Source organism: Camelus ferus, chromosome 15, assembly GCF_009834535.1.
Source record: "Camelus ferus isolate YT-003-E chromosome 15, BCGSAC_Cfer_1.0, whole genome shotgun sequence".
Classification (NCBI taxonomy): domain Eukaryota; kingdom Metazoa; phylum Chordata; class Mammalia; order Artiodactyla; family Camelidae; genus Camelus; species Camelus ferus.
The window spans coordinates 18,306,114-18,333,805 of NC_045710.1; the positions used below are offsets into that span (position 1 = coordinate 18,306,114).

Consider the following 27,692-nt stretch of genomic DNA (forward strand, 5'->3'; position numbering starts at 1 on the left):
AGTGAGATAACAGATTTTGAATTTGTTTCCGATCTACTTCCTCAGCCTATGAGTCTTGTAGCCCAAGGGGGATCCCCCCACTGCAGCTGTTCAGTGCTGAGGTGAGGGTAGATCTTGCTGGAGAAAGTCACTGCCCAGCTCTGAACATCAACTAGGTTTTTATTTGAATTCCCTGCAACTGAGCAGACTGGAAAACCAAACTCTGTCTGGAGAGAGGATTTTCTAAGTTCCTTTGATGTGGCAAGAGAAAGGTCTAGGGGCGGGGGGCGGTGCAGATCCTGTTCTTTGCAGGGGCATCCTGGCAGGCAAGAAAAAAAGGGATGGAAGGCCGGCCCTTCCATCTTAGGGACAGAGGGGGTGAGGAAGGCAGTGAGGAAGCTGGGCTGTCATGTGCTCAGGACCCAAAGATGGGCGTCAGGATTTTAGAAACATCCCTGGATGCTGGGAATCTCAGAGCTTGAGTCGTACTTCTCCAGGCTCACTGGCGAGGGGAGTCGGGGGTACTGCCCACCTCTAGAGGTCTGCCTTCTAATCTCGGCCATTTCCAGCACAGTGCGAAGCCCAGGTGCCCCAGCGGCAGGGAAAGTGGGACCATGGCAGGGCTCCCAGCTTGCCTGCAGTGCAGGGGACCCAGAAGCTCCCACATGCCCCAGGGGGAACATCAGAGGGGCTGAGCGCTCAAGCAAAGGCCTGACCAGGATGCAGAGCCCAGCAGGGCCCTTTCCCAGGAACTAATGGGACACCATGGACCCCCACAGTGCATGTCAGCACAGTACCCTGAAGGCCTGGTGTGACTGTCAGATCTCATTGGACCCCAGCAAAAATGCAGAGAACAAGCACAGATCCAAGGATGCCTCCCCATGGCCAGGGGAGCCCCCCTCATGCACCTGGATACCGACTTGGGGTACAGGAGCAGTGACAAAGCCTGAAGCACTGAATATTTACACAAAGGGACTGGCTCACCCCAAGAGACCATTTAAAGCAGTTCTTCAGTTTCCCATTTACATTGTCTGTGGGAAGAGAAGGATTGTTAGAGCGGAGGGTGGTGATGTTGAAACAGACAGTAAGTCTTCAAATAGATGGAACGTTTGTACGGGAAAGAAATCATTCAACTTAGAAGAAAATGAAATATTATTAACGACAAGTCTAAGGGTGGAGACTTGAGAGGAAGATCTGAGCAGCGTTAGAGAATAAACTCTCTTTTCCTTGCACGCCGAGGAACGGCTCCATGGCCGGGCCAGGAAGAGAACACTGAAGTCAGAGCAGCTGGAGGGGGCCTGCCTAGGAAGCCAGGGAGAGCCCAGGCCCCGGAGGGCTGGTCCAGCAGGCCCTGGTGACCCTCACCAGCCAGATGAGCTGGGCTGGAGCCTGGACGCTGACAGTGAGGGAAGGAGGGTAGGTTGGGGGATTCTGGCCAGGTGTACCCTACGCTCAGCTCAAGGGCATGAAACACAGCTGCAAGTCCTGGGGTTCCCAGGCCCTCTGCGCTTCTACTAAGTGGCCACTATCCCCTCAGGTTTGGTGATTCGTTAGAACAATTCACAGAAATCAAGAAAGCACTATTCGTATGATGACAGTTTTATGAAAAAGGGTACAAATCAGGATCAGCCCAAAGAAGAGACACATCATGGGAAGTCTCAGTCTCAAATGTGAAGCTTCTGTGTCTTCAAGATGCATCACCCTCCTGGACCATGGATATGCAACACTAACCAGGAAGAGCTCACCCGAGCCTGAGTTCAGAATTTTCTTGGAGTCTCATCCTGTGAGCATGGTTGAGTGAATCATCAGTCACGTGACTGCACTTAATCTCCGGGCTTCCACCCCTCCGCAGAGGTCAGGCTGACATCAGCTGGCTCAAAACTCAAGCCTCTAATTGCATGGTTGGTCCTTCTGGCACGGCCAGCCCCCATCCTGAGTCATCTCATTAGCATGAACTCAGATTTGATCTGAAGAGCCCACCATGCGTAGCTAAGACACTCCTATCACTTGGGAAATCCCAAGGATATAGTGGTTACCTCCTAGGAGCCTGGGAATAAGCCATCTGAATTCTTTCTTACACAGCACTAGGAAATCTGGGGTGGGGTACAGTTAGGGAAATAGAGAACTAGATCCAACCTTTTGAAAAGAGACCCCCTCCTCCCCAGAGGAGAGTGAAATTTATTTGGGGTTTAAATAGATTCACCCAGAGGCAGAACATGGACAGCTAATACCTTGAAATTTAAATCTTTGTGTTCTTTTCCACTTTCTCATAAGAGACTTTTTTTTTTTAGTCTCTCATTCACATTGCCTGGGGGGGAAGTTAAATTGCTATAGTAGAGGAAAAGAGCTAGAAGCAAGCCAATGTTCCTTTTTTTATTAACAAATCAGACTTTTGAGAATCCAGAGGGAAAGCTGAGGGAAGCAGGGTCCAGAGTTTATAAGAGAAGGACAGAGAGGAAGTATTACATCACCAAGGAGGCTGGCAAGGATCTCCCAACTTCCCACTTGGGGCACTGCCACTGCCAGGCCTGTGGGGCCCAAGCCTGCAGACAAACCATTTGTTAACCATTGGGGGAGCACCACTCACTGCCTAGAGGGAGGAGCCACATGAGTGATCCACTTCCTTGTCGGAGGGGCAGGCGCTCCATCTCAGGTCCAGTCCAGCTGTCACTCAAGGACCGTCCAGCGGAACAGCAGTTTGCTTCCCAAGGCTCTGCTGAACACCATCTGAATTGCCCAGATGGACAGACCCCACCCCACCCCATCTTCAATGGCCCGGGACACCACAAACTCCACAGAAAAGAGGGTGGGGGGGGGCCTGGACACTCAGAGGGTGGAGGACTGGTAGGGGTATGGGAGGAAGGTCCCAGCACCCGTTCTCTCATGTCCCTGCCCCTCTGCAACTTATATCAGATGCCCTGGGTCCATAGGTCCCACCCTGACTTCCAGCACTGCTGCGAGGACAGTCTAGGAAAGTTGGTCCAGCTCAGAGTGTTGCCCCAAGGATTCTCTTTGTGTTTTCTGTCCCAGGATTTCTCTACCAAGAAGCTTCCTTGCCATGTGGGTAAGCACAGCCCAGAAGTTCCAAGTGACACTCCCAGGGGCGGGGGGCCTCCACCTGTGAGGGTGAAAACTGGTAGAGAAAGGCTCCCACATCCACACTTCTGGGCGACAGCTCTGGGAGGCGCTCTGTGGTTTCCCAGCAGGGCCTGACGGGGTCATAGCCCTTTGAGTCAGAGTGATCTAGACACACACCCCTAGTTGGGCTTCTCCTCTCTCCCCAGCCCCTCACTCCTGCTCCCTGGGATCGGCTCTCAAGTAAACCACCTGCACAAAATCCTGGTTTCAGTCCTGCTTTTGCTGACACCTCGCTGGGGCACCCACGACATTGTCAGGAGCCCCTGGGGGTGTTGCCGAGCCACGTGAGAAGAAAGGACATTGCAAAGACTTTGCATTCTGATTGAACTAGTCCTGAAATTTTAGTTCCAAATTCCCATGGACAAACACTAAAGATCATTCGTCGTACATCTTCATTTTACAGTAGACGCAGGGCCCGAGAGGAAGCACTTCTGAGATCACGTGGGGAGATGAGGCACAGCGGGATCTGGAACCCAGCTCATTCCAGGTCTCCTCCCTCCCAGCAGGCCTCTAAAAGCTGCTTGCTGGAGGTCACTGTGCCAGTTTAATGAGATCCTATCTGTGGAAATGTCTTGTAAACTGTGAAGCATTATAAAAATGCTATTCGTCATGATTTGTGCCAGGCCTGGGACCGCAACCCAGATCTGCTGGCTCCCGGGCCAGCGCCGTAAGCCCAGCAATAAGAAGATGCATTCAACAGCAATTCACAATTCCTTATTTTCAGAGTCACACTCAGAGACACTTGTTAACTAGAAACCCCACGCCAGCCTCCCTCTCTCTGCTGGGCACTCTCCACACTGCTTTCTGCTGTGTGGCTGGGAGGGTGGAGAGGGCTGGCTGTCCTTCATCTTTTATTCACTGATTCAAAAAATTATTTACCAGTCTGCTAAGACATCTCAGCCACTTCACTAGCACTGGGGATATAGTGGTGACCAAGACAAATACAGCCCTGGCCTCAAGGAGATTAGCATTGAGTAGGGAAGAAACATATTCAAGAATCACTTGATCGAAGTAAGCCGAAAGAGAAAGAAAACTACCATGTGATATCACTCATATGTGGAATCTTAAAAAAAAAAAAAAAAAAGACACAAATGAACTTATTTACAAAACAGAAGCAGACTCACAGACATAGAAAACAAACATAGTTATGGGGGCGGGGAAGCGGGGGAAAGAGGGTGGGAAGGAATAAAATGAGAGTAACAGATTTGCAAATACTAACTGCTACATATAAAATAGATAAATAACAAGTTTGTACTGTGGAGCACAGGAAACTATACTCAGTATCTTGCAGTAACCTATAATGAAAAAGAATATGAAAATGAATATATGTATGTATATGTATGACTGAAACATTATGCTACACACCAGAAACTGATATAACATTGTAAACTGACTATACCTCAATTTAAAAAATAGAAAAAAAAATCACTTGATTAACTATGTAATTCCTTCTGTGCTGGTGCTATGGACAGAATGCAGGATACAGTGACAACACTTGACCAGTGCTAGGGATCAGGGAAGCCCTTTGAAGAGGGGACATTTAGGATGCACAGGAGAGAAGCAGACAGGAGCAGAGAAGGGTGTCTCCCAACAGCAGAGCCCCCAGGGAAAAAGGCGTTAAAGATGCTGGCAGAGCCAAGAAGGCCCTAAGGACGGAATGTGATTCGAGGGCAAGAGTCAAGTAAAGGGAGACTGGGAAGGGGGTTGGGGTAGAACACACAGGGCTGGTGGCTCCTGGAGGGTTTATCTTCAAAGCTTTCCTGAAATCCATGGACGTCATTGCAGGGTGTTATGCTGAGAAATGACATAATCAGATTTTTGTTTTCAAGGGGTCATTCTGCGCAGAGGGTGGCTGGCGAACATGCTGGAAGGAGGCCAGCCTGGCTTTGGGGAGGAATGTGAGGAGACTGCTGAGTAACTGAGGGGAGGGAAACGGTGCTGGGACAGGGCTGTGGTGGCAAAAAGGAGAGAACTGGATGAGTTCATGTGACATTTTAAGGTGGAATCAGCAGCACTGGGAGATTGGACATGGGAGGGGGAGGGGTGGGCATTGTCGATGGTGACTCAGGGGTTTCTGACATGGAGGACATGCTCTTCCTGGGCTGGGAGCCTGGCAGAGGGACAGGCTTGGGGGGAAGAACATGACTTTGGACATGTTGAGTGTCTGTGCCCCTGGAGATGAGACATGGTAGTTAGATACATGGGGCTAAGAGCTTAGAACAGAGCTTCGGGCTGGACACAGACATTTGGAAATGTCCAGGAGCAGGTGATATTAAAGTGTGAATGAGATTGGCCGGGGACTAGGGGACCACGGTGGTGATGGAGACAAGTTCCCTGCCCTCAGGGAGCTTATATTCTAATGGAGCAGATAGAGGATCCCACTTCTTATAGTCAGAGTGGCTTGTTAGAGACCTGTTCTCTCACTGAGAATAAGCTGGACAAACTCCAAAAGCTGTCCGTTGGCAGGCAGCCAGGATGTGAAAGGTCAGGATCCTGAGAGATGGCAGCATATGGCGGTGACATTCAGCATTACTCTTCCCCTTAAGGTATCCCTGACTTGTGAGCAGCATGGGGCCGAGGGGCTAAAAACCAAGCAAAAAGTGCTTGAGAAGAAGCTGAGAACTTGCGTTAGAGGTTGTGAAAATCTCACAGGGTAAGGGGACAAGTCTGGAGTTCAAAATCCCCAGGCAAGCAGGACCTGAGGGCCAAGAAGTCAAGGAGAAGAACAGAGAAAAGGACCACAGTACGTTAGTTCAAAATCCCCAGGCCCTCTTCCCTGAAGGCATTTGCCGAGTCGGAGGCAGCATCCTCCCAAGTGGTGAAGCGTTAGCCGAAAGTGAGGCTGGGAAGTTGGGCGGAGATTTTGGGCAGTAAGATGGGGCTGAGTAAACAAACTGGGAATCAAAGGCCCACCAAAGAGAAGGACTATAGAGAACAACCCAGACTCCCAGTGAGAACCCCAGAAGGGTGAGGCACTAGGAGCCTGGGTGAGCCAGAAACAGAGCAGCCTTCAAAGTCTGACTGCCAGCTTCAAGCCAGCTCAACCCCAGGCTGGAGTGAGATGGCCTTCCGACACTTGAACTGCCTTGGGGAAAACCAAAATAAATCCTCCCTGATGAAATGTAACATCAGCCAGAGCCAAAAACATTATCTCCATAACAGAAACGGACCCACAGGTGATCCAGATATTGGAGTTATCTGACACAGACTTTTAAATAACTGTGGTTAATAAGGTCAAGCAAATCGATGACAAGATGGAGAATTTACCAGAGAACTGGAATCGATGCAAAAGAATCAAAGGCAAGTTACAGCGGCATGGATAGAATTTGGTAATTAGTATCTTTGATGAATGGCTAACGTTCTTCCACTCAGCCAGGAGGAAGGGCACCCCAGGGGCAGGTAAGTGCACCATGAAGCCCCGCAGGTGGCAGCCTGCAAACAGGACGGAGGGCAGGGTGTGGGGCTGGCAGGGCCCTCGGCAGCATTCCGTGCAGAAAATTCAGGGGAGGCCAGTTGGAACCACACTATGTTGGAACTTGAAGAAATTAGAATTCTGTTCTGCAAAGAGTGAACAGCAGTTCTGTTTGTCTGTGTCTCTGGGTTGAGTTTGCCTCACGGTCAATTTAGAAAAAGTAGAAAAAATGGGAGTTTGCATTTTTAAAAAAATGTCTTTTTTTCAAACATGAAGAAATTCAATACCTGCACCAGTACTTAAAGCATTTTTAATTGCTTCTCCGTCCCCAAAGAGTTTCATCTTTGGGGCTATTTTTGTAACACTACGTCACAAGCCTATATTACAGTTTCAGACTAGCATTGAACTTTTAAACAAATTTTGGTATTGAGTAAGATCTTCTTCAGCTGGTTTACTTTGTCCTTCCTTTGCTGACCTTGTAAACTACTTAATTGCGAAATGTGGTTCATCTCAGAGTGCCTCTTAACATTGTATTCTTTAAAATAGAGATTTTTTCCATTGCACGGGAGACCAACAGCCACATCTTCAACATACTCGCACAACAAAGCCAGGCTCCTCACTTCCACTTACTTAGAGCCATGTGGTTTTCATCAGCCACTTCTCTTTTCTTGGCAGAAAACATGGCAAAGATTTAAATTGTATTTAGCAAATGGCCCGACCCTCTCACACCAGGCTCCTATTGGCTATTCTCACTCTCACCCTGTCCCACGTGACCCTACCTCCTTCTCCGTTCCCAAAGAGTGCCCCCAATCTCCTACCAGGCAAACCCAGCTGACTGAGTCGCCCCACCTGCCAGACCTGGAGAGTGGAGCTCTGAAGCAGGAAATCAGACCAAAGACCTCTGGGAGCTGAAGCAGACCAAGCTGAGTATGAACCAACTCTCGGGAGAGAGGGTTCCTGAAATTAGACGGGCCGGCCAGCTGGGAGCTGTTCCTCACTGCTGCAGAGAATGGGCGGCTAATGAAGATGGTTCAAGGATTGGAGACCGCTGCCATCTGGGGAGTCCTGCCCCCTGCTTATCCCAGTGGGGAAGCCAAGCCCATCCCCCTTGCCACAGGCTCCTCCACCTTCTGTTCCCACCAGTTCTTACCCTTCCGAGCATCATTGTTGGGGTGAGGAGGAGCATGAGACTCCTACCACAGTTACTAAGCTGGCAGCAAAGTTTAGTGAGCCCTCTGTCCCCCTGAACATCCTTTCATTGGAGGCTCGCTGAGCTCCACTGACGTCTAAATGGCCAGAAAGAAGTGCCTGAGTGCTGGTGAGGACAGCCCTAAACCAGGAGCTGAGGGACCCAGGCTGTCCAGCATCCTCACCTCTGCCATATTGATTGCATCCAAACATACCCTGCTTCACCACTGCCTGTTTCTCCACTTCCACTGCTTCACTCTGGTCTCAGGCACCTTCTTGCACCTGGACCACCACGCTAGCCTCCCAGCATGTCCCCCTGATTCCACTCTGGCTTCCCCTTAGTCCATTCTCCACTCGGAGGCAGAGTGGTCTTTTAAAAGCATAGATCAGATCAGGCCAGGTCCCCCACTGAAAACCTCCCCTGACTTTCCTGACCATGGCCTTTAAGGCCCTGCCCATCTCTCCAGCCTCATCCTGAGTGACTCTCCCTCCCTCACTGTACCCCAGCCGCACCGGCCTCCCTCGAGCCCCTCAGAACCCCAGTGTCCTAGACCAGCAAGACCTCTGCCCCTGCAGGTGGGGCTGGCCCAGGCACCACAGTGAGCATCTGCCCAAAGCTAAGAGGTGACATCGTCCCTTCCCAGGCCTGGGCTCCAGGTCTCTGGACCTCAGGTGGTCCAATGCTTCATTTCTCAGATGAAGAGACAGAGCTTAGACAGACACAGGGGCTGTCCAACAGTCAAATGAATTTATGGCTGAACTAGCCCAGAGGCCTTATGCTTTGACTCTTAAGGCAGTGCTCCTTTCTCCTCCCCCGGCTGCCGGGTCAGGGCCATCGCAGGCAGCCTGGGGCATAGAGAGGAGCCAGGTCTACCATTTGTGCAACATTTGGGGGACCAAATACCATTCAGACTGCTTCCCTCCAGGGCTCAGAAGGTGCTGGAGCTCTGATTTAGACAAGGAACACTTCTTGTTGCCTCACATCAGCTGGATGCTCCAGGGGGTGCTGGGACTTGCCAATGCTCACCATTCTCTGAACATGTAGAGCTCTAGGCTTTGGATCACACACTGTGAGACAGAGTAGAGACAGAATGACCCCAGGCAGACAGCAGGGCTCCTAGGACCTCGCTGGAGGAGGCGGAAGAGGGCCTTCCTATGGTCCCCACGGCAGGTACTCCAGCTTGCAGGCAGCAAGCCCAGGAAATAAGGGCTTGGGCTGTTTCAAGAAGGCTCCCGTATTCGGGACTTAGGGTGGGGCCAGGGAGGTGCTGACAAGGGAGGAGTGGAGCCAGAGGGGAAAGGATGTATCAAACTAGGCAGGTGGGGCCAATGGAAACATCTCTGGGCTATAGCTAAACCTGAGCAGCAGGAAAGAAAAAGCTGTGATTTAAACAACCATCAAAATTATTCTGGCACTTCTGCTTTCCAAGGGGGTGGTATAATGAGGGAAGAAGGATAAATCTTTGTGTGCCTGTAGAGACCGGTAGAGGAAGGAGCTAAGACCAATAATTTGATTGTGTTAAGGGAAAAAGTAATTTCAGAACTGGCCCTTAATGTTTTTTGGGCTGGCAGAGATTGGCCCTGAGGCCGTCTGGGCAGAGAGCGGGAATGAGCTGCTCTATAGGAGAAAAGATGCTGTGGGAGGCTGGCTCTGTGTGTGGGGAGGCGGGGAGGGAAGCAAGAGGGCCAGAAACATGGTGGATGCTGCAGGGGGCGGGGGCGGGGGTGGAGCAAGGGAATAGCCAATATTCACCTTTAAGGAGTTTTCTGTGCTAAGATGCAATGCGTCTCTCCCAATTATATGTGGGGGAATGTGTTACATATGCCCCATGCCAGGGCTACTTTGGCGAAATCAAGTAAAAGGATCTATGTTTTACAGTTGTCTTGACACAGGGCAAAGAGAAGAAAACAATTTCAGGGGCAAAAGAATAAAAAAGAAGAAAGAAAGATGGGGAGAGAAAGGAAGAAAGAAAGATAGGAAGGGAGAGAGAGAGGGAAGAATGAGGGAGGAAGTAAGGAAAGAAATTAATTCAATAGAAATAGATAAGAGGGGATTAGGAAAACCCCCCAGAAGTCCTGCAGGAAGCCCTGGGTTTCCCTCTACTGTGGGTTGAAGGCCTGATCCATTTTCCCTTGGATATTAAGAGGCAAGATGACCCTATAAGGTCATAGGACTTGGGAACACCCACCGTGGTGGACATAAGGTTTTAATCTTGTGTGTAACTTACTGAGTGATGAGGAACAAGAAACTGAGCAGGACTTGGTGAGGTTCTGAGCAGTCTCTGAAGGGCACTTGAGGCGATCCATCATCCAGGAGTCTAAATCCAGTCCTGTTCTGTTGAAGGTAGGTCCTCAGCTCACTGTAGCCTAGAGGGTTATGGAAACCCTTGTAGGATCTGGAAGAAAGTGGGCTTACTATTCACACACACACACACACACACACACACACACACACACACACACACACCCCTTCAGATAATGATAAGGACAGGACTGGCCCGAGTGTCTCCCTGCCCCCTTCCCCTTGATGTTTCTTGAAGCCTCTTTTATATTATGGATCAGCTCTTAATGGCCAGTTAAGATGACTGAGTGGTTCCATTTACATTTCAGGGAAGCCCTTGGGACCCTTTTGGCCAATACTGAGGACACACTCCTTTCTACCTTCCCTTCCACTTAGAAACTGAAGTTATTCAAGGTGCTGGCTTCTGAGAACACCCCATGGTAGAACCAAGTTTTTCATTCTTTATAAAAGTGTAGATACCTCAAATCATATATTGCCATGACCAGGGTCCCCCAAAAGTCCTCCCCAGCACTTGATCCATGGGTATCAACCTTTTGTCTGGATTTCTCCAGAGAAGACCCCATCATGTACTTGACTGTAATACAACTCTTAGACAGAAGATCCCCTCAAAGACACTAGTATGCACATCTCTGTCTAGAGGAGAATGACCTTGCAGGGAGGGATCTGGAAACCATCTCGAATGTCAAATGAATTGAGGATATTGAGTCTAGGGAAGAGCAAATCAGAGAGGACGCACAACTGTTAGTAAGAATTCTTTCTCATGAGCAAGAGAACCATGGCAAATTAGGTTAAATAAGAACAAAAAAATATTGGCTCATGTAAAAGGGAGGACTATGTAGGCTCCAGGAATGGCACACTCCCTGTCTTCAAGAAGATTGCAATCAGCTCTACCCCACTTACACAGAATAGATTTCCCACAGAAAAGAAGGGATCTGTTACCACAGGAGGGTTGAAGAGGTACTGGCCAGACAGAGACAGAAGCGTCCACTCCAGCTGTCTACAAAGGTATGGGACATGCTGGGATGTTTTTCTTTCTATAGAATGTAAATTGGATCACATCACCATCTTGCTTAATATTCTTCAGTGGGTCACCAGGGCCTACAAGATAAACTAGTTCCTTCAAGTGACTTACAAAGCCCTGCATGCTGTGCCCCTGGCTCCCTGCTCGGCTGCAGCTCCTATAGTTCTCTGTCGAGCTCCCTCCCCAAGGTACCATTACAGCCAGAGCCAGGCAGACCTCCGTCCCTCTGCCCCAGGCATGGGCCAGGCTTTCTCCTAATTCCCTACACCAGAGCGAAAGACAAGTTAACAGCATTGCCTGAAATCTTAGAGAGAAAAAGGGAAATATATACCAGAAAGCACCCTATAATTGTTCTCAGAGTGGCTCTGCTGAGACCCCACCACCCTGAGCTAACTTCAAGGTCCTTTATAAGCCCTCTCCCCACCTCACATGCCAGCTGCCTCCATGTGGCCAGGGATAAATCCCCTTCCACCGCCAGGTGTATTGCAAGTATTCCCCTTCCTTGGAGTCCAGGTCTAAGCAATGACCCCACCCCCACCCCAGCTCCTGTTGGTAGGTTTTCCCTCTCACTAACAGCTAAGATCTGCCTCCCAAGCTCTCTTGTCCTGCCAGGGAATTTGCCTCTTCTATGCATTACTGACAATAGGAATATCAAAACAAAACACCTGCCAGGACATTTCCCCAAAGGGGGGATGGTCAGGTTAAAACAGCATCCTTGGGTGGGACACCAGTTCCCAGGTCTAGGTTGGGCTGTGCCACGTCCAGTCTGGGTTATTTGCACAGTTGTTTTCTCCAGTCTCAGCTGAAGAAGTGAGCACTTCTCTCCCACATTCTTCTCCATCTCAGCTCCTTATCTTGTACAAACAACTGATCCCAGAGTAACACACACCACTTTGCAGGAACACACCAGTTTCAGGCTAAGGGTTGTCTGATTCCAAATTAGGGCATGGTGGTGCTCTAAATAAAACAATGCTCAGAGGCAGAATTCCACAAATCACTCAATTTATATTATTAAAGGGTATTAACATTTTAGACTAAAAAATGTCCTTTAGGGTCCCCTCAGTGCCTTCCCATTCTCACCAAGATTAATAGGTCCTTGCTTTATATTAGCACAGCTAAAAGGGCCAACCTAAGTGGTACATTTGAAAATAAAGGAACGTCTTCCATAAAGCAAATTTTAGTCTCCATTCTAAAAGGCAGATAGCTTGTAATTCTAAAATGGCATTTCCCCCCAGTTAAAAAAAAAAAAAACTTATTATAAACTCACTATTAAGTAATTTTATAATTCCAGGACAAAGAACAAAAAGGAGAGAGGTTGAGTGAAAGCTGATTTCAAAGTTTTGTCATGGGAGCCCTATTGAGACAACCAATCAAAAAGCCAAAAAATTATCAGATGTGGGGTATTTAGACCACTTACATTTAATATGATTGTTGACACTGTTTAGTTCAAATCTACCATTTTGCTCTTTGTGTCTGTGTCTCGCCATCTATTCTGTAGTCTCAATTTCCTCTTTTTTGAGTTGCTTAATGTGTTTTATGGTTCCATTTTATCATAGGTCTACTTTATTCATAGCATATCATATGAAATTCATTTTCTCATAGGTCTATCTCATTCTTTCTAACCCCAGTATAGCATCCCATAGTATGGATGTACCATAGCTTATTTATTAATAGAAATTTAAATGTTTTTTCAATTTTAAATATTACCAAAAAACTGCAATTAACATTTTAATGCATGCCTCTTTGTGCCTCAGTGAGCATTTCTGTACTCACTGTACAATCAAGTCTCAGAAGTAAAACTTCTAGGCCAAAGGATATGTACTTTTTAATTTTGATGGAGCCTGCCAAGTTGCCCTCCAAAAAAGCTGTATCAGTTTGTTCCACCAACAAATGGCCATTCCCTGTATTCTTGCCAACCTTGGATAGAATCAATTTCCTTTTATTATTTTTGTCATTCTATTGGGGATGATTGTCAGTTATTACTGTTTTAAATTTGTATGTCTCTAGTTTATTATGATAGTAAATATATTGACATATATTTATTGGCCATTTGTACATCTTCTGTGAACTGTCTATTGTTATGGGCTGAATTGTGTCCCCCAACAAATTAATATGTTGAAGTCCTAACCCCCAACTTCTCAGATGTGACCAAATTTGGAGTTGGGGGCCTTTAAGGCAGTAATTAAGGTAAAATGAGGTCATGTGGTGGGCCATAATCCAATGTGACTTGTGTCCTTATAAGAAGAGGCGATTAGGACACAGTCTTGTGTGTGCACAGAAGAAAGACCGTGTGAGGCCAGAGTGAGAAGGCAGCCATCTGCAAACAAAGGAAAGGGGTCTCAGAAGAAATCAAACCTGCCAACACCTTGATCTTGGACTTCTAGCCTCTTGAACTGTGAGAAAATTAATTTCTGCTGTTTAAGCCACCCAATTTGTGTATTTCCTTATGGCAGCACTAGCAAACTAATATACATATTCACATAAACTGCCCATTAGTCTCTCGGGCAGTGTTTCTTTCTTATTGCTTTATAGGAGTTCATTACATATCTCCTTTATATATATATATTATATATATATATATAATATATACAAAATTACTTTTTTATTGTATATAATAAGCTTTTGTCTAGGGTGATCATATAATTTATCATTCAAACCAGGACACCTTTGAGAATGACAAATGCTAAAGCAGATGGGACACCAGGACAACACATATAAATCAAAACTGTCCTCAGAAAACTAGAATGTATAGCCACCATACTATCATCTGTTACATTTGCTGCCAAATTTTTCTCCAAGTATATTAATTAGTTTTAAATTTTAATAGACTATTTTTAGAGCAGTTTTAGGTAGAAAAAATGAGCAGAACGTTCCCCTATTATTAACATTATTAACATCTTGCATTGGTGTGGTAATTTGTGACAACTGATGAACCAATATTGATACATTTAATAACTAAAATGCATAGAGTTCATTAGGGTTGGCTTTCTATGTTGTATAGTTCTATGGGTTTTGACAAATGCATGATGCCCTGTATCGACCATTACAGTATCATACAGAAGAGTTTCACTGCCTTAAAAATGCCTGTACTCTGTTATTAGTCCCTCCCTTCATCCTCTGGGACCTCTGGAAATCAATGCTTTTTTTTTTTTTTTTTTTTTTAACTGTCTCCATAGTTTTGCCCTTTCCAGAATACCATATAGTTGGAGTTACATAGTATGTAGCTTCTTTCAATTAACAATATGCATTTAAGATTCCTTCATGTCCTTTCATGGCTTGATAGCATCTTTCTTTTTATCACTGAATAATATTCTGTTGTAAGGATGTACCATAGTTTGTTTATCCACTCACTTATTGGGAGATATCATGGTTGCTTCCAACTACTGAGTTATGAACAAAGCTACTTTAAATATTTGTGTGTAGGTTTTTGCATAGACAAAGTCTTCAACTCATTTGGGTAAACACCTAGGAGCAGGATTGCTGAACTGCATAGAAGACTATGTCTATAGTTTTGTAAGAGACTGCCAAACTGTCTTCCAAAGTGGCTGCACCACATTTCATTCCCATGAGAGTTTCTGTGTCTCCATATTCTTGCCAGCATTTGATGTTGTCAGTGTTTTGGATTTTAGCCATTCTAATAGATGAGTACTTGTATTTCACTATTGTTTTAATCTTCAGTTCCCTGATGACATATGATGTTAAACATCTCCTCATAAGCATATTTGCCATCTGCATGTCTTCTTTGTTGAGGTATCTGTTCAGATTTTTGGCCCAATTTTTAATTGGTTTGGTTGTTTTCTTATTATTGAGTTTTTAAAGCTCTTTATATATTTTGGATACAAGTCCTTTATGAGCTATGTCTTTCGCAAAGATTTTCTCCTTGCCTGTGGCCTGTCTTTTCAATCTCTTAACTGTATCCTTCACAGGGCAGAGTTTTTAATTTTAATGAATTTGAACTTAGCAACTTTTTCTTTCAAGGTTTGGTGTTGTATCTAAAAATATCATTGTCAAACCCAAGGTCACCTAGATTTTCTCCTATGTTATCCTCTAGAAAATTTGTATTTTTAATTTTACATTTAGATCTATGATCCATTTTTGGTTAATTTTGTAAAGAATGTAAGGTCTGTGTCTAGATTTATTGATTTTTGCATAAGTATGTCCAATCATTTCAGTATCATATGTTGAAAACACTACTCCATTGTATAATTTTTGCTCCTTTGTCAAAGTCTATTTGACTATATTTGGCTATTTGACTATATATGGGTCTATTTGTGGTCTCTTTATTCTGTTCCACTGATCTATTTATCCTTTCATCAATATCATGCTGTCTTGCTCACTATAGCTTTACAGTAAACCTGGAAGTCGTGTAGTATCAGTCCTCTAACTTTGTTCTTCTTCAATATTGTGTTGGCTATTCTGGGTCTTTTGCCTTTCCATATAAACCTTGGAATCAGTTTGTTGATATCCACAAAATAACTTGGTGGGATTTTGATTGATATTGTATTAAATCTAGAGATCAAGTTGGGAAGAACCAGTATCTAAACAATTTTGAGTTTACCTATTTATGAACATGAAATATTTCTTCATTTATTTAGATATTCTTTGCTTTTTTCATTTTGTAGTTTTCTTTATATATATCCTGCATATATTTTGGTAGATTGATTGATTGATTTCTTTCTTTCCTTTCTTTCTTTTTCATTGTTTCTGTGTTTGTTTTTCTTTGTTTCTTTCTTTTTTGTGCTAATATACATGGTGTTTTCTTTTTAATATTAAATTCTAACTATTCATTGCCTGTATACAGGAAGGTAACTAATTTTTGTGTATTAACCTTGTATCCTGCAACCTTACTATAATCACAATATTAGTTCCAGGAGTTTTCATTAATTCTTTGTGATTCTGCACAGACAATCATGTTATGTGCAAACAAAGAGTTTTTGTCTTCCTTTGCATTCTGTATATCCTATTTCCTTTTCTTGTCCTATTGCATTAGTTAAATCTCTCAGCATGGTATTGACCAGGACTAGTGAGAGGGATATCCTTGTCTTGTCCCCAGTCTTAGAAGAAAAGCATCTTTTGTCACCATTAAGTATGTTAATGTTCATTACTTTTTTTAAAACATGGAATTAAATAAAAACTAATTTGAAATATGTCTCTATGTTTTCTAGATTTTGTGTTTTGCTTTAAAAGGCCTTCCCTATTCCAAGGTTACAGAAATGTGTCCCTATTTTTTCCTTTTTTTCCCTAATAATTGTATAGGTTTGTTTTTTTACCTGTACTTCTTTCATCCATCTGAAATTTATTTTGTATGTGCTGTGAGGTAGGGGTCTGTGGTAAATAGACACTATAGATTAGCTGGATCAAAATTCACATCAGTGCCCTTCTGGTGTGCCTTCCCATATTGCAGAGACTTTTCTTGATTTCCAGATGTAGTGGAGATTCCCCAGTTGGATGTCTTCAGGATCTTCCACAGCTCCAAGCCAGTGACTGAGTATGAAGAAGAAACTAAGTCATGGCCATTTCTGCCCCACAGAGAGGAACTCTTCCAAGGACAATTCTGTAGTGGCCAAGACTTCCTCAATGCTACACTGCAGTCTGAAGCTTTTTCTACTCAATCTTCTCCCCTCCCTTTCCTTTCACAAATGTCACACCTGTATTATAGTCTGAAGTCTTTCCCTGCTACTCCTGCTCCTTATCCCCTTTATTTTTATAGGCATGGTCCCAACAAATCTCTTGCCCCCCTAAGTCCATCTTGGTGTCTACTTCCCAGAAGACCCAAGCAGATACAACTCACATGAAGCTTTGAGTTACATGGAGAAAAAGACAGCACAGCCTCTATTTTACTAGCAGAGATCCTGGCAGAGGTGGTAGTTTTGGAATAGCTTCCATAGCAAAGCTTCCTGCTGTCTGGAAGCTTCCAAACTGCAGCAATGACATCTCCTTCAGTGGCTCAGTTCTGCACTGTGGCTTTAGAAGTTGTCCTGGTAAGTTCAACCTAAAATCTTTTCCTCCAACACTCCCTACAATTCTGGCAGCTATACATGCCTTCCATAAATTCTTTCTGACCAAAATGGCTAGAATGAATTCTCTTTTCAGAAAGTAAAACCATCACCAATATACTAACTTAATTTTTTTCAAAGTGGGTAATCTAATGTCTCAAAACCATTCTTGAATAGTCAGTCTTTCCCTAGTGATTTAAAATGCCCTTTTAGCACACACTAGATTTCCATGGATCTATTTCTTTACCCATTCCATTGTTTGGATTATCTGTTCATACACCAATATCACTCTGTATTGACCACTTTATAGTGAATGTTTATATGTGGGAGAGCTGTTTCCTTCTTGTTGTTCTTACTGTGTCAGAATTCGCCTGGGTATTTTTGTACATTTTTCCTTCCAGATGGCTTTTAGAATTTGCTTGTAAAGTTCCATTTTTAAAACTCTTATTAAGTTTTTACTGGGATTTCACTGAATTTATAGATTAATTTAGGAAGAATTTATGTCTCCACAATATTGGATCTTTGCCAGGACTCATTGGTACTGGGGAATGGCTAAATGGCTTGGGGATAGACCTGAAGCTTGAAGGCACAGGGCTGTACCAGCTGATTAAGCTGGTGAAGAATAGCTCATTGGTGTCTTAGAGGAAGCGAGAAAATTTTTGCAAAATGATGAGAAAGCAAGCCAGGCCACCTGGAGTTAAGGAGTGGTTTGATGATGATACATTGAAGAATAAATAACCATCTTACATGTAAAAGGCCATATACTGTGGCTAAAGAAGGGACTCTGGAGTCATAAGCACTTCCATGAGGAGGCTATCTCCATGTGCTGATGTAACTAAAAAGACCCCCAATTTCTGGGTGGCATCAAGATGCGACTGAAAGAGGAAACAACACTGAGGACTCCAGAGAACCTAGAGCCAGGGGAGAATGGAGGAAAGGATCCAGTTTCTGGTTCCTTGGCGACCAGGATAACTGAGGGAGGGCTTGGCAGATACTAGGGAAGAACAAGGTCAGACTAGGAAGGGAAGACAGGCTTCTCAGAGAGTCAGGAAAAGAAGAACAGCCTTGGAAGAGCCTGGATGTGGGCTACAACAAGGTTTACAGAGTCAAGTCGTCCCTATGCAAGATTCAGCTGCAGCAGTGACCACAGATGAATCCTGTGTCCAACTAGCAAGGTTCCCTTCATCAGTCCTCCGCCTGCAGGATGGAGCTTCAGCTCCTCTCCACATTACCGGCTTGGGTGTGTATTGTTACTTCTGAGTTATTGCAAGTAAAAAGTGAGGGTCCACGAGGGTTATATCTCCTTCCCAGAACCAGAGCTTCAAGCCCTGGCTAGTGGCAGAAGAAGTGTCAGAGAAGGCAGGGAGCTAACCTGGCACCTGCTCAGACATCTCCTACTGGAAGACTGACCCAAGGCCTTCTGGAGCCATTTGGGTCCCCACAACCACTGCTGAGCTCCGGAATGGATATTTTCTCTTCTACTTTTTGATCTAAAAACAAAACAAAACAAAACAAAAACACATCTGGATAGTACTTCAGAGTTTACATTGATTACCTCATCTGGCCTCCTAAAATCACTATGATTAGGTGTAGCTATAATTACAGATGGGGAAGCTGAGGCTCAGGGAGATTATTTGACTCACCAAAAGGCACAAGGCTCCTAAGTGATGGAGCCATTTATTTATTTAGCAAATGTTTCCTGAGACCCAGAGCTGAAAAACAAAACAAAAAACCTGTCTGCAGTCATCAGGGAGCTCCCAGCCTAGTGGGCAGACAGGCTCATGAACAGGCAATTTTAAAGCAATATTATTGCCTCGCCAATCCAGAGGTTACGCAGAAGAAAGCCCCCAGGGTGGCCTGGGAGAGGCTTCACAGACATAGAGGCAGCATTTGCGCTGAGACTTGAAGAATGACTGAGAATTTCCAGGGAGAATTTTCCAGTGGAGAGGCTGTATTCCAGCAGGGAACAGCACGGCCCGAGGTACCCAGGCATGAGAAGACGTGGAGGGTTCGGGGAAGCTACAGGTTGTTTTGGATCACAGAGTCACACGGGGGCAAGGGGCAGCGGAGGCGGTACAGAGACAGTGACTGACTAGGCTACGGAGGCATTCATTTGATGGCTAACAAGTGCACCAGGCATGATACTAACATGTACTAAGGGAACCTCTCCCTCATCTAGGCTGAGACCCCACCCCCAGAGGCCCCACGGCATCAGGCTGAGGCTGCCCTCTGCGGGACTTCGCCTGTGTCCAACTTGGCCTGCTCGCTTTCCTGTCCGCTCCTCACCCCACCACTCTCCCTGGGACCACGCCATTAACAAATCCTCATCTCAGGGACTGCGCCCGGGGAACCACCCAAACACTGGCTTTATTGTTTTCCATCACTTACAGGAACTTGACACCAGGCTGTTTGGATGTGTTCACTGCCCATCCGCTTCCACTAGAGTTTAGGCTCCACAAGGGCAGGGAGCCTATTCACTATGGCTTCTCATACCCAGAACAGTGTCTGGCACGTAGTGGGTGCCCAGAATATGTTTTACTCAATAAATGATCTCAGTGAATTCTCACAATGATCCTGGGAGGTAAAAATTATCATCCCATTTTCCAAATGAGGAAAGTTGCCTAGGCTGACACAGATCATGCACAGCACAGCCAGGCTTCCAAACTGGGTGTGACTCCAGGCCAAAACGAAGGCTTTAAACCCAAGCCCATGTTTGCAATTTCCAGAACACTCCAGGCTATTTCACACCTCCTCAGTGCTACTGAAGCTGCTTCTTTTGCAAAGAAACATCCCTTCTCTCCACCGCCTGCACCCCAACACACACACACACACACACACACGCACACACGCACGCACAACTGACCATCACAGTGCCCCTTGAGCCCCTCTGGCCCCTGGACAGATTCCTGCTGGGGCTTTCTCATGTTTGTTTCCTCTTTCTCTTCTGTGAAATTCTTTAGGGTAAAGCTTTGCCTTATTTATCTTTGCTTCCCTAGCACCAAGTGGGGTCCTGGCAGAAGGCTAGAAATCTGTGAATAGTTGTTAAATGAAAGGAGGGGAGGGAGGGAGGGAGGAAAGAAGAGAGAGGGAGGGAGGGAGGAAGAGATGGAAGGAGGAGCAGGAGAATGAGCAGGGCCATGGAGATAATGGAGCTGGGTCCAGCTCTGGCCCATCAGTGCCAGCGCCCTGTTGCCCACAGAGGCTCAAAAGTCTGCCTGTGGGAGCCTCTGGCTCCTAAAGGTTTGCTGATTGACAAAATGCCACTGACTTTCATTTCTAAGCACTTCAGCACGTACAGGACAGTTTCACATAAGTTGGTGGTGTAGGCAGAAGAGATAACATTATTTTAACATCCCCTCTCCCCGGAAGGAACACATGGTGGTCTTCCTAAGAGCCATCCCACCCCCTTCATCCGGCGCATCAGCCATGCTCTCTGGGTAGGATAACCCCACCCCAGTTCAGGGATCTAAAGGCAGTTTGGTCCAGTGGAGAGAGACGTAGATGGGGAATCCAGAAGCCTGGGATCCCCGTTCCAGCTGGGCCGTGACTGGTGGAGTGACCTGGGGTAGGCCCTTCTCTCTCCGGGCCTTCGTTTCCTCATCTGTTGAACTGCCAACAGATGATCTCTAACATTTCTTCTGACTCTAGCATCCCCAGATTTCTGAGACCTTAAATCATTTGGCTCTGGAAAACAGCCAAGGGTAGTGGCCAGGGCCCCAGGTGAGGAACACAAATATCTGGGCTTAAATCTGGGCTCACCTCTCACCACCTCTGTGCTCAATCACCTACCCCCTCGGGGCCTCAATGTCTTCATCTCTCTGAGAAGAAAGTGATTCTTGCCCAAATTACTTTCCTGAGTGAATAAAGGGACAAAACATGATAAGGACGAGAAAGTAAAACATTTCCCATTGCTAATCACTTGTGAGTATTTGCTCCAATCCAGACGCTGTGGCAAGAACTTGACATAATTTATCTGATTCACTCTTCTGTCCTGTAGGGTGAGAACTATCCCCAGTGATGTTCTGGTAGATTCTTAAGAACAAGACCTCCGCAGAGAAAAGCCCTGACCTGTAGGCCTACTCATTTCTGTGGTAAAAGTACTCCGCCATGGCCCATTTCAAGTTAACCAGCCTCGGGTGACTGAATACAGAACTGGCAAGAAATACACACAGTTGGCTTTCAGGAGGTGGAACTACCTGGCTCCAGTGCATTCTTGATTATATCTGCTTTATTTCTGAGAAAACTGAGCTTTGGGAAACATGCCCCAATTTATACAGTCAGTACTAATGGAGGGCTCCGTGAGGCCGTCCCTGCTCCTGGGAAGAGACTGAACTTAAAATCAGAAGACGTCAGGGTAGAGCCTGGCTCCACAACTTTCTGGCTGTGAGACCCAGATGCACTTAGCTTCTCTTCACCAAAGGCCTCAATCTTCTCCTCTGTTAAATGGAAGCAAACTCACAGCACACAAGTCTTCTCTGTGGCTCCAAGGAACACTGCTGTGCTTTGTGAAAGAAAAGCTCAGTCTCCAAGCAAAAGCACCCAGCCATGCAGAGGACCAGTGGGGGAGTTGCTGCCCGTCCAGAGAGCCTGTCTGCTCTGAAGATTCTGCTTCCCACAGGCCTTGGGGCTCTGCCTCCTTTTGCCCGAGGGTCTGTAGCTAAAGGCAGGTGGAAGCATCCTCCATCCTCCAGTGGGTGCCTGCTTCAGTCCTACCATAGGCTCCTAATTCCTAACATTCCAGCGCAAGCCCCTCCCTTCCGCGTCTCCTCGGAGCTCAAGCAGGGCAGAAACCAGAACCTTCTCAGAGCTGCTGGAATCCTGCGCCTCATAAATCAGGATGCATCCTGAGCTATGGGACCAAAGGAATGCTCTGGAAAAGTGAGTGAATCCCCTGATGATCATTTCCAAACATCATCCCACACCTCACTGAGTCCAGACCCATCCCCAGGGTTAAGCTGCCTTCCAGCACCACCCGCTACTAAGTGTTTGGGCTCACACCTCCCTCTCTTAACACTCAAGCAGGGTGGAAAGAGCCCTGAGGCAGGGCTCAGGCTCCTAGAAACCATGCCCTGCTCTGTGGCATGCCCCACAGGAGAGTTCAGCTGCCCTCTCAGAGCCTGCCCTCACCTGGCCTGGCTAACGTGGAAGGGAGGAGGCAGAAGGTCTATGACCTCCTTTGTAAGAGGGCGACATTGCACTCTCTGAGGGGACCAAGCCTATGCCCAAATCATGCGAATTCACTCACACACACACACACACACACGTGCATACACTCTCATCTATACCCATCCTGGAGCATTCTCGGATTTCAGAGATGTACATTGTGATGTTGACTCTGGTCCTCCCAGAGGCAAGAAAGAGATTTCCAGGTGACCCGAATTCCTTGGAGCATGTAGGGATGCAGAAGGGCAAAACACAGGCTGGAAACTGTGAGGAAACAAAACACAGGAGAAGGGGTTTCCTGAGTGGACAGAGTCCTGGAATTGACCTCAGGTCAGTACTCCTTTCCTGGAATAAGTCACTGGCAGCACCAGCAGATGGGGGAGAGCAGGTTTGCCCTGGTGCTGAGGGGCTGACTTAGGATCTGAGAAAGGGAACACTGCTTCTGAGTGACTAGGGGAGCTCAGAGAAAGAGCTCTGGCCTTAGGCAGAAGGAGAGAAGGAAGCAAGGGCAGGGCAGGCCAGGAGGAGGAGGGTAGAGCAGCCAGGCAGAGTGAGTCCCGTGGGCCAGGGTTGTCTTTGCCCTGGCTTGTGTGCAGTGCCATTCCAGCACTGTCCTTTAAGTATTTGCCTGAGGGGTGGTCTGGGCAGAGACAGGTTGGGGATGGACAGTGTTCAGAAGCAGTGGTGGCCTGGGTTGAAATTTGTCACACATTTTCTTGGCATCCAGGGGAGAGGTGACAGGCACCGAGAGGGAGTCTCTCTGTGGGACCTTGAGTTAAGAAGGGACCTCCCAGGAGGCATCACCCCGGTGAGTTGACCATTATCCCAGGCCAGGCTCTGTCTGGCTCTCAGAACTGGTCCAACCCACTGGCCCAAGTTCTGCCAATCAAACTCCCAAGAGTCAGGAACTGCAGATGAGCCTTGGCCTCAGGGAGGGCTCTGAAAATCCGTACCCTGACCCGCTGCCCTAGCAGGGTCCTGAAGCCCTAGACAGCTGAGGCTGTGAGTGTGAGATGTGGGCAGAGTTTGAGGGCCTCTCCATCCTGGCCCTGCTATGGCCCAGTGACCTTCTCAGGCCACACTAGAGTATGAGATCTGGTCCCTGGAGCATTTCTAGACTCAGGGACTCTCCCTCCAAATAATGCTGGTCAAACATTGCCCCCATGGCTCAGGTCTCCTCTCGGCCTCTCCCTGGTCTAACATCCCCACCCCTCTGCCCCCAGTCTTTGAGTGGGGTGAGTCCATTTCATCACACTCACCCTGAGCCTGCCTCCCACCGCAAACCTCAGTGGGCGCTGAGAGTGCTGCCAAAGTCAGCAGCCCCGTAGTTCCAGACAATGGCCTCCTTGGACGCGAGCTTAAGGCTGAGGGCAGCGTCTGAGAGTTGCCCCCAGCTTGAAAGGGGCCTTGGCCTCTCCCAAGGCAGATGTGGAATCTCCAAGAGAATGTAGGCCTCTGCCAGTGGAAGGTGTCAGGGCTGATGAGGACCGGCAGACCTCCCTGTCCACCCCATACCCTACACAGATGAGGACACGGGGACTCCTGGTTTGTAGAGACGAGCTCAGGGCAGACTGGGGGCCAGACCTGGGCATCCCACTGCCCATTCTCCCTATTACAGCTCACACTACCACTCCCCAGCCCCTGCTCAGATATTAAGACACAAGAAGCTCTCCAGGGCCTGAGTGAGGACCCCCGTTCCTCCCCACTCCCCAGGACCAGTGTTGGTGATGGGCAGGGTGAGCTCTGGCCGGGGCAGGAAAGTGCTGTCTAAACACGCAGTGGGGCCTGTGTGTCTGGCTCGCGGGCTGTCACCCGGGCCAGGTGGGCCTCTGACACACAGCAGGAATTTTCCATTTGCGCATCCTCTGGCTGGTTGGGATCCAAGGCATTTTAAGCCTTTTTTTTTTCTTTCATTCCAGTTGTCTCCCCTGCCCCACGAAGATGCACCCTGGGGTCCAGAGGCTGGGTCCCTAAATTCTCAGGGAGGCTTTGGGGAACCCCATCCAGGAGCCACCTGTTAGTGCCTAAAATCTAGAATTCTTAAATGTAGGAGCAGGAAAAGTACTTTTAAAAACCTACACAGATGATGAGATTAAAGTTCTGAAAGAAAGGTGACATGGCCAAGATCACTCCACCATTAAGTGGTGCAACCAAGATCAAACAGGTTTGTCTAACCCTGATGCCACTCTATTTCCAGAGTACCAGCTCCCCAAGGTTAAGATCCAAGGTCACTGAGAGACACTGTAAGCCACGTGAGGAGGCTCCAAATGTGAAGCTGCATGTGGGAGCGGAGCCACCCGTGTGGAGAAACTGCCAGATCACAGAAGTCCCCAGAATGGGTAGCCGAGTCGCCCAGGACACATGCTTCCCTATGCTCCTTTTCCCAGCCTGGCAGGAGCAGGTCCAAAACTTCCTTCCCAAGGGTAAGGCCAGTGGGTGGTGGCCCCCTCCTTCAGGGGCCTGGACCTCCATCCTGCATCACGATAGTGGGGATATTCCCTGGGTTGGAGCAGACTTGTCCCTGTGTCCAGGGCATCCTTTGGGCAGTAATAAGGGCCTTGACCTTGTGAACGTGTTGGGGATACAGACTTGGAGGCTGGGCCTACGTATTAGAGACCAACTGGGCTTGAGCCTGAATCTTGTGAGATCTTTGTCAAACAGTGCAGGGGGCTGCAGTGGACCACTTGCCATAGGCAGAGGTGTGTCCCAGGTGATTGGAGCAATACCTGTGCCTTCAGGGCAGGTTCACAGCCAAAGGGAGAAAGACTGACTCTCCACGTTGAATGATATTCTGCAGGCTCCTCCCTGGGGCCCTGGGAGTCTTTCCTAGAGTAACAACTAACTCCCCAGAGAGTGGTTCCGCACAAAGCCAGACATCAAGGAGCCCCAGCCTTGTTCGGGGAGGTTGACAGGTGGGGAAGGTGATGACAGGGAGATCTGGAGTGCCATTTGGCCTATACAACCTCCTACCTCCATGAACCGTGTAGGACGAGGCCCCTAGTTACCACCCCAGCATTTCCTGAAGTAAGTTCTGTGAAATAAAGTCAAAGGGAGCTGGAGGAAAAAAATGTTCCTGTAGTCAAATAAGTTTGGGAAACCAGGTTAAATCAACCCTGCTTCCTCAAACGTATTACAAATGTCCTGCAGATTTCCTAGAGCGGTTGTTCTGAGCTGAGGGCAAAGTCATCCCCCCAGGGGACATTTGGCAATGTATTTAGAGGTTTTTAGCAGTCACAACTGGAGGGGTGCTACTGGCATCTAGTGAGTAGAGGCCTGGATGCTGCTAAACATCCTACAATGCCCAGGATAGCCCACCACAAAGAAGTGTGTGGCCCAAAACGCCAACAGTACTGAGACTGGCAGACCCTGTCCTAGAGCACAGCCCACTCGCAAGGCAGGTGTCCAGGCTCCACAGCATAGAGAACAGTTGTCATTGTTTTGGGCTAATCACCATCTGCCCTCCCTTTCTATGTTTAAAGATTTCCCCTATGTTTTCAAGCAAAGGCTGCCTCCCAGTACAGAAGCTGAAAATGAAATGGGAAATTCACATTGTCACAGCCTTTCTTGAGCTAGCACGTGGGCACATGACCTCACTCCACCACTAGACGCATTTCCCCAGGCTTTCAATCCAAAGCCCATGGTTCAAAGAAGCAAGGATCCCACTCTGGTGAGGGTGGTGGCAGCAGCTCCAATCTGCTTCCAGAGGCTACAGTAGTGGCAGTTCTAAAAGCAGCTTCCGGTGTTGGTGGAGCCAGTGGCACAAGCTAAAGCATGAAGCACAAGTTCAGTGTTGGCAGCAGTGGGGTCTTCCTGGGGCCAGTCCTACAATATGACTTTAGATGTTGTTCCTGGCTGCTCTGCCTCTGACTTTGGTTTTCTGACCCTGCAGGAGACTCTGTGAGCCACCCAAAATCCTTAGAATAAATCCCTTTTAAGCTTAAATTAGCAGAGTTGGCTTCTGATGCTTGCAAACAAGAACTAATTCTGAGTGATGCTCAGAGTTTCCCAAATGTGTTAAAGCACAGGATTTTTTTTCTTTTGCAAAACATCTCAAGGCACCACTGTTTCATGAACATTCTTTAAGGAACACTGGCCAAAATGACAGTCAAATAGGGATTCACACAACCTCTGCTCCAACCAGAACCAGACCACTGCCGTGGCCCACCCCTACCCAGGCCACTGAGGACACTCGGCATCTCTCTCCTGGTCCTCGCTGAGTCAGGTCTAGCCCACATCCACCCTCCTCCCCGGCGACAAGATTTGAGAATAACCACAGCTGGCTGCAGCCTCAAGAACCAGGACATAATCAAGGTTTGGCAATGATTGGGCTTGTCAGAAGGTGGAAGAAACTGACGTGGATACGAAATCTGCTGCTTGATTGGACTGAAGCTGTCAGCAGGTCAGAGGTGCGTTTAAAAAGAAACTGGAGGTTTTGAGAATCTATGGCATCAGGAGGGAAAAGAGGGAACCTCTAGGGGAGGTTAAGTAGATACCTAGAGAAGAACAAAGCTGTTTTAGAGAATGCTGTGCCTGGATTTCATGGAAGGTGCTAAGCCAGGTTTCAGGTGTGTTTAAAAAGAGCAATTTTAGATGCCACTCATTCATTTACCCAACAAGTAGCTATAGCGCCCCGATGCTGAGCAGGTGCTGGGGAGACAGTGTTGAGCCAAACAGACACATCGACCTGTCCCTGCCTTCCTGGAGTTCATAGTCCAGCGGGGGAGACAGACATCCAATGCTTGAGGTACAACCATTCTTTTCATTAGGATGGTGTTTTGTCATCTGGGAGGAGAGGGGAGCCAGAGGACCATAGACCAAGGGACCTTACCTCCCTGTGGTCAAGGAGGACTTCCTGGGTAAGGGACCATCACAGGAGCAGGTGTGAGCCCAGAGGTGACAGGGGTGAGTCCAGGGGGAGGTAAGATTCTTGGGGAGGCCAAGAAGGAAGGAACATGACAAGACTGGGGACCTGAAAGAAAGCTCTGAAAGCCCAGAGGGGTGGGGCAAGTGGATCCCCGAGGCCAGGCTGGAGAGGTTGGGGGTGGGGTACGTGTGGATCCACGAGAGCCCCCTGCAGGCCATGCTGAGGGTCTAGGTCTTCATCCTAAAAGCAGCAGGAATCAGTCGGGAGTTCATACTGGAGCCACATGACACGGACAAGCCGAGCCTGAAACTAGAAAAAAATGATGTGGCTTCTCTAGCGGCTGAGGCCGAGGAAGGGAACATGGCCACAGGTGGGGATGAGTGACCAGGTGAATTAAAAAGAGGAGGTGGGAGGGGAAGGAATGAGCTTCCGGAAGCCCCTACCATGAGCTCAGATCCTGTGCTGGGTGTTTTACCTGTGACTCTGCATTTACAGCAGAGCTGAAATAACCATACAAGCAGCCCTGACCCCCACACAGAGCCGGAGTGCGTGCTGTTCAGGCCTGAGCTGTCAAAGAGGTTCTGAGAGAAACAGGCAGGGCCCTTGAGAAGCAGGGGGTTAGGGGGAGA

The 27,692-nt window shown here is 47.5% G+C and overlaps 1 protein-coding gene across 14 annotated transcripts in view; it reads right to left on the minus strand.

Moving 5' to 3' along the window:
• The window catches only part of CIB4 (calcium and integrin binding family member 4), a 127,060-nt gene that overhangs the window by 52,765 nt on the left and 46,603 nt on the right, over positions 1-27,692 (minus strand). For 3 of the 14 annotated variants that reach the window (XM_032497195.1, XM_032497201.1, XM_032497198.1), the window contains exons 2-3: positions 22,357-22,463; positions 9,946-10,084 (exon numbers count right to left, since the gene is read on the minus strand). The exons of 6 other annotated variants lie outside the window; for them this stretch is intronic. The gene's annotated coding sequence lies outside the window, so the exon portion shown is untranslated. Of the gene's footprint in view, positions 1-8,621; positions 8,786-9,945; positions 10,114-22,356; positions 22,464-27,692 lie in introns of all 14 variants that reach the window. 5 more of the 14 variants (XM_032497202.1, XM_032497200.1, XM_032497196.1 and 2 more) reach the window with 3 other exon arrangements.